The following is a 6,714-nucleotide window of genomic DNA, read 5'->3' as shown; positions in this document are numbered from 1 at the left end:
GGTCGCAGTGTTTCTGGATGACATTCTGGTCCATGCCCCTGACCTCTCTGCCCACAATGAACATCTCCACTGGCTTTTCACCGCTCTCCAGGAAGACCATCTGACGCTCAATGGGGAGATGTGTACATTTGCAGCACCAGCCATTGACTTTGTGGGTTTTCAACTGACTGCCAAAGGGATTGTGCCTCTCATGTGAAACATAGAGGCAATCCACAACATCCCAGAACCCACCTCTGCCTCCCAAGTGGCCTCGTTCCTGTGGATTACTGCCTTCTACCTCCGATTTCTGCCTCAATATTCCCAGACTACAGCACCCCTTCGCCAGCTCCTTAAGAAGGAGGAGCCGTGGAACTGGACCCCAGCCTGCACGGCAGCGGTCTGTGCGCTCAAAGCACAGCTCACCACGCCTCCTGTCCTGGCCCATTTTGACCCATTCAGCCCTACTGTGGTCTCATGTGACGCCTCAGCTGGGGTGGTGGGAGCAGTTCTGTCTCTGCCGCAGGATGGAGGGGAACGACCAATAGCCTTCGCCTCCAAGGCCCTGACCCCCACGAAGCAGCGCTATTCTGTTGGCGAGGGAGAGGCCCTTGCCTGCATCTGAGCCTGCGAAAGAGGAGCTGAAAAGTGAATCAGAGAGGGACCCTGTCCTGACAGCTCTCCACACCTACATACGCACAGGATGGCCAGGAGGAGCTGGCTCCGTTTGCAAGGGTGAGATATCTGTGTCTCCAGGGGGCTGTGCACTGTTGTTCCAGGCAGCTTGTGTGCGCGTGTCCTCACAATCAAGCAGAGATCAAGAGACCTGATGTGGTGGCCAGGCATTGACCAGGATATTGAGGCTATGGTCAGGGACTGCACACCACGTCTGCTCCGTGGAAAACTGGACCGCCTGTCCAGGCCCCAATGCAGCCCCTCACGTTGCCGTCCCGCCCGTGGGAACACCTACAACTCTGCGGGGAGATTCATGGCCAGGCAGAACCTCACCACCAACGCTTCCTACTGGTGGTGTACGAGCTTCACTCAAAGTGATGAGAGGATAAGAGGTCAGGAATGTTTGGAAATGACGACTGGTTGCTCCTGTGTGATTTATAATGTCAGTTGTGTGTGCTGTGTCAGCTGCACTGATAACTGAAATTCATATTGTTTCCACATCAAGCAACATCATTAATTAGTATTGCTGTTGAGTGAGAAAAACACACGATTTCCATTGCCAATCGTTTAATCCTAGGAGATCTGTTTTATTGCAGTCAAATCAGTGGATTTACACTTTGAGACATTTTGAAGTTAATTTTGTTTTGATTTCTTCTCCTCCAGGACAACACATCCTGCCCCATTTGCCGATGGGATGTCAGATCAGCCTTCGAGTGACCAGTGAAGAGGCCCCCCCACCTCACGGCAAGAAATGTGAGTGTTCCCCCTTGTTCTGACAGCTGTATATATGTCTGTACATAGTATTATATTGTTTTGTTTCTTTACACTACACTTTACTACTGCAGCGGATCCCGCTAACTTCCAGTGCAGGACTCCTTCTGCTATAAACGAATCTGAAGAGAAGCAGCGAGAATGAGCTCCACCTTTTCTTATATAACAGGCCTTGGAAAGAGAAGTCTGTAAGTAAACTGTCGTTTTTAAATAATTATAGCCTGTTTTCACTGATTCAAGTGCTGTTTCACGTTAGTTTCACATTTTAATGTTTATTTAGTGTGTATGGTTACCATGACAATACATGAATTTATGCTGAGGACCGTTATAGGAAGTGTTAGCGCAATAGCCGTCTGTCATTCAAATTAGCTGACGTTTTTTTGTAATGTCTATATTTTTATATTTTACGATGTTCTATGCAGATGATTGCCTTGTATATGCAAACAGTTGTATATTGATTTATTTTAATACTATTTAAAACAAAGTGACAGTAAAAGTGGTTTTGAAGTTAATTTTGTTTTGATTGAATTCTTTTCCTCCAGGACAACACATCCTGCCCCATTTGCCTATGGGACGTCAGATCAGCCTTCGAGTGACCGGTGAAGAGGCCCCCCCACCTCACAACAAGAAATGTGAGTGTTCCCCATACACGGACATTGAAATCGTGCACATCTCAGAACACTTATTGCACTTAAACATACACTGTGCATGTTGGAACCATAGATTAAGTAATCAATACAAAAGTAAATAGTGCACTGTGCACATTGAAATAACAGCAACAACTAATAAACACTTTAGGTAAAAGACACCCACACCAAGAACCCTGGGCACTGCTGAGACATTGGAAGAGGCAGTCAGCCTGCTACGGCAGCACTTCACCGGGAGACAGCGGGTGCTCCTTCGGTGATACAAGCTACGGAAACGGCATCAGCGGCCGGGTGAGTCCATTCAAAGCTACGTGACTAACCTCAGGGATGTGGCTAGATCGTGCCACTACGGGGTGCTTCGGACCAGATCGTACGCGATCAGCTTATCATCAGGGATAATTCAGCCAGTATATGCTGCACCCTAGATCTCCAACTTGGCCATCGCCACAAAGAAGTCCGGGGGGCTCCGCATCTGTGTTGATCTGCGCTCTGTCATCAAGGCAGTCATCCCAGACAGATACCCTTTGCCCACAGCGGAGGAGTAAGCTCGACTTGCGTCAGGGCTATCTCCAGGTGCCCCTCCACCTGGCCAGCCGAGATCTCACAGCTCTTGTCACACACGCAATCCACAACATCCCAGAACCCACCTCTGCCTCCCAAGTGGCCTCGTTCCTGTGGATTACTGCCTTCTACCTCCGATTTCTGCCTCAATATTCCCAGACTACAGCACCCCTTCGCCAGCTCCTTAAGAAGGAGGAGCCGTGGAACTGGACCCCAGCCTGCACGGCAGCGGTCTGTGCGCTCAAAGCACAGCTCACCACGCCTCCTGTCCTGGCCCATTTTGACCCATTCAGCCCTACTGTGGTCTCATGTGACGCCTCAGCTGGGGTGGTGGGAGCAGTTCTGTCTCTGCCGCAGGATGGAGGGGAACGACCAATAGCCTTCGCCTCCAAGGCCCTGACCCCCACGAAGCAGCGCTATTCTGTTGGCGAGGGAGAGGCCCTTGCCTGCATCTGAGCCTGCGAAAGAGGAGCTGAAAAGTGAATCAGAGAGGGACCCTGTCCTGACAGCTCTCCACACCTACATACGCACAGGATGGCCAGGAGGAGCTGGCTCCGTTTGCAAGGGTGAGATATCTGTGTCTCCAGGGGGCTGTGCACTGTTGTTCCAGGCAGCTTGTGTGCGCGTGTCCTCACAATCAAGCAGAGATCAAGAGACCTGATGTGGTGGCCAGGCATTGACCAGGATATTGAGGCTATGGTCAGGGACTGCACACCACGTCTGCTCCGTGGAAAACTGGACCGCCTGTCCAGGCCCCAATGCAGCCCCTCACGTTGCCGTCCCGCCCGTGGGAACACCTACAACTCTGCGGGGAGATTCATGGCCAGGCAGAACCTCACCACCAACGCTTCCTACTGGTGGTGTACGAGCTTCACTCAAAGTGATGAGAGGATAAGAGGTCAGGAATGTTTGGAAATGACGACTGGTTGCTCCTGTGTGATTTATAATGTCAGTTGTGTGTGCTGTGTCAGCTGCACTGATAACTGAAATTCATATTGTTTCCACATCAAGCAACATCATTAATTAGTATTGCTGTTGAGTGAGAAAAACACACGATTTCCATTGCCAATCGTTTAATCCTAGGAGATCTGTTTTATTGCAGTCAAATCAGTGGATTTACACTTTGAGACATTTTGAAGTTAATTTTGTTTTGATTTCTTCTCCTCCAGGACAACACATCCTGCCCCATTTGCCGATGGGATGTCAGATCAGCCTTCGAGTGACCAGTGAAGAGGCCCCCCCACCTCACGGCAAGAAATGTGAGTGTTCCCCCTTGTTCTGACAGCTGTATATATGTCTGTACATAGTATTATATTGTTTTGTTTCTTTACACTACACTTTACTACTGCAGCGGATCCCGCTAACTTCCAGTGCAGGACTCCTTCTGCTATAAACGAATCTGAAGAGAAGCAGCAAGAATGAGCTCCACCTTTTCTTATATAACAGGCCTTGGAAAGAGAAGTCTGTAAGTAAACTGTCGTTTTTAAATAATTATAGCCTGTTTTCACTGATTCAAGTGCTGTTTCACGTTAGTTTCACATTTTAATGTTTATTTAGTGTGTATGGTTACCATGACAATACATGAATTTATGCTGAGGACCGTTATAGGAAGTGTTAGCGCAATAGCCGTCTGTCATTCAAATTAGCTGACGTTTTTTTGTAATGTCTATATTTTTATATTTTACGATGTTCTATGCAGATGATTGCCTTGTATATGCAAACAGTTGTATATTGATTTATTTTAATACTATTTAAAACAAAGTGACAGTAAAAGTGGTTTTGAAGTTAATTTTGTTTTGATTGAATTCTTTTCCTCCAGGACAACACATCCTGCCCCATTTGCCTATGGGACGTCAGATCAGCCTTCGAGTGACCGGTGAAGAGGCCCCCCCACCTCACAACAAGAAATGTGAGTGTTCCCCATACACGGACATTGAAATCGTGCACATCTCAGAACACTTATTGCACTTAAACATACACTGTGCATGTTGGAACCATAGATTAAGTAATCAATACAAAAGTAAATAGTGCACTGTGCACATTGAAATAACAGCAACAACTAATAAACACTTTAGGTAAAAGACACCCACACCAAGAACCCTGGGCACTGCTGAGACATTGGAAGAAGCAGTCAGCCTGCTACGGCAGCACTTCACCGGGAGACAGCGGGTGCTCCTTCGGTGATACAAGCTACGGAAACGGCATCAGCGGCCGGGTGAGTCCATTCAAAGCTACGTGACTAACCTCAGGGATGTGGCTAGATCGTGCCACTACGGGGTGCTTCGGACCAGATCGTACGCGATCAGCTTATCATCAGGGATAATTCAGCCAGTATATGCTGCACCCTAGATCTCCAACTTGGCCATCGCCACAAAGAAGTCCGGGGGGCTCCGCATCTGTGTTGATCTGCGCTCTGTCATCAAGGCAGTCATCCCAGACAGATACCCTTTGCCCACAGCGGAGGAGTAAGCTCGACTTGCGTCAGGGCTATCTCCAGGTGCCCCTCCACCTGGCCAGCCGAGATCTCACAGCTCTTGTCACACACGCAAGGTGTTCAGGTATACACGAATGCCCTTTGGGCTTAGCTCTGCCCCCAGCTGTTTCCAGAAGGTGATGACCACTGTCCTGGCAGGGATCCAAGGGGTCGCAGTGTTTCTGGATGACATTCTGGTCCATGCCCCTGACCTCTCTGCCCACAATGAACATCTCCACTGGCTTTTCACCGCTCTCCAGGAAGACCATCTGACGCTCAATGGGGAGATGTGTACATTTGCAGCACCAGCCATTGACTTTGTGGGTTTTCAACTGACTGCCAAAGGGATTGTGCCTCTCATGTGAAACATAGAGGCAATCCACAACATCCCAGAACCCACCTCTGCCTCCCAAGTGGCCTCGTTCCTGTGGATTACTGCCTTCTACCTCCGATTTCTGCCTCAATATTCCCAGACTACAGCACCCCTTCGCCAGCTCCTTAAGAAGGAGGAGCCGTGGAACTGGACCCCAGCCTGCACGGCAGCGGTCTGTGCGCTCAAAGCACAGCTCACCACGCCTCCTGTCCTGGCCCATTTTGACCCATTCAGCCCTACTGTGGTCTCATGTGACGCCTCAGCTGGGGTGGTGGGAGCAGTTCTGTCTCTGCCGCAGGATGGAGGGGAACGACCAATAGCCTTCGCCTCCAAGGCCCTGACCCCCACGAAGCAGCGCTATTCTGTTGGCGAGGGAGAGGCCCTTGCCTGCATCTGAGCCTGCGAAAGAGGAGCTGAAAAGTGAATCAGAGAGGGACCCTGTCCTGACAGCTCTCCACACCTACATACGCACAGGATGGCCAGGAGGAGCTGGCTCCGTTTGCAAGGGTGAGATATCTGTGTCTCCAGGGGGCTGTGCACTGTTGTTCCAGGCAGCTTGTGTGCGCGTGTCCTCACAATCAAGCAGAGATCAAGAGACCTGATGTGGTGGCCAGGCATTGACCAGGATATTGAGGCTATGGTCAGGGACTGCACACCACGTCTGCTCCGTGGAAAACTGGACCGCCTGTCCAGGCCCCAATGCAGCCCCTCACGTTGCCGTCCCGCCCGTGGGAACACCTACAACTCTGCGGGGAGATTCATGGCCAGGCAGAACCTCACCACCAACGCTTCCTACTGGTGGTGTACGAGCTTCACTCAAAGTGATGAGAGGATAAGAGGTCAGGAATGTTTGGAAATGACGACTGGTTGCTCCTGTGTGATTTATAATGTCAGTTGTGTGTGCTGTGTCAGCTGCACTGATAACTGAAATTCATATTGTTTCCACATCAAGCAACATCATTAATTAGTATTGCTGTTGAGTGAGAAAAACACACGATTTCAATTGCCAATCGTTTAATCCTAGGAGATCTGTTTTATTGCAGTCAAATCAGTGGATTTACACTTTGAGACATTTTGAAGTTAATTTTGTTTTGATTTCTTCTCCTCCAGGACAACACATCCTGCCCCATTTGCCGATGGGATGTCAGATCAGCCTTCGAGTGACCAGTGAAGAGGCCCCCCCACCTCACGGCAAGAAATGTGAGTGTTCCCCCTTGTTCTGACAGCTGTATATATGT

At 49.5% G+C, this 6,714-nt stretch overlaps 1 long non-coding RNA gene across 1 annotated transcript; it reads left to right on the top strand.

The window, feature by feature from the left end:
• Positions 1–3,801: 3,801 nt before the first annotated feature.
• Positions 3,802–6,670, top strand: LOC136721330 (uncharacterized). Its single transcript, XR_010805892.1, has 5 exons — positions 3,802–3,889; positions 3,982–4,095; positions 4,450–4,539; positions 4,706–4,845; positions 6,587–6,670. It is a non-coding gene; the product is annotated as an uncharacterized LOC136721330 (long non-coding RNA).
• The last annotated feature ends 44 nt before the right edge of the window (positions 6,671–6,714 follow it).

This window comes from Amia ocellicauda, unplaced genomic scaffold (assembly GCF_036373705.1).
Source record: "Amia ocellicauda isolate fAmiCal2 unplaced genomic scaffold, fAmiCal2.hap1 HAP1_SCAFFOLD_114, whole genome shotgun sequence".
In the NCBI taxonomy this organism is placed as follows: domain Eukaryota; kingdom Metazoa; phylum Chordata; class Actinopteri; order Amiiformes; family Amiidae; genus Amia; species Amia ocellicauda.
Note: the sequence above shows the minus strand (reverse complement) of the source record. Positions and strands in the feature narration are given on the sequence as shown.